This window comes from Oryzias melastigma, linkage group LG19 (genome assembly GCF_002922805.2).
Source record: "Oryzias melastigma strain HK-1 linkage group LG19, ASM292280v2, whole genome shotgun sequence".
Taxonomy (NCBI): Eukaryota; Metazoa; Chordata; class Actinopteri; order Beloniformes; family Adrianichthyidae; genus Oryzias; species Oryzias melastigma.
In genome coordinates this window covers 6,867,014-6,867,316 of record NC_050530.1, presented here as the reverse complement: position 1 = coordinate 6,867,316, position 303 = coordinate 6,867,014, and the positions used below count along the sequence as shown (strand labels likewise).

At 24.4% G+C, this 303-nt stretch overlaps 1 protein-coding gene across 2 annotated transcripts in view; it reads right to left on the bottom strand.

The window, feature by feature from the left end:
- Positions 1–303, bottom strand: part of nrg3b (neuregulin 3b) — a 293,063-nt gene that overhangs the window by 139,330 nt on the left and 153,430 nt on the right. The gene's annotated exons all lie outside the window — the stretch shown is intronic.

Here is a 303-nt window from a genome sequence, read left to right as displayed (position 1 = left end):
TAGCCAAATGCCTTACCTCCCAATTTTTAATATTAGTATAATTGTTAACAAAAAGTAAAAAAAAAAATACAAAAAAACATAAAAACCAGCTTCTTTAAGTGTTCCAAAAAGTCGCAAAACTGACATTTTTAAAATAAAATATTTCCAAATTTAAATTTTTTTAGGACTTTATCTCTATATTTTTTTTATTTCAAAGAGTCTCATAACTCTCCATGCTTAGGAAAAATAAACATTTCTTGTAATAAACCATTTTTATTTTTAAGCTCGATACGAATGGCCTTTGCTCTTTATTTAAATGCATTC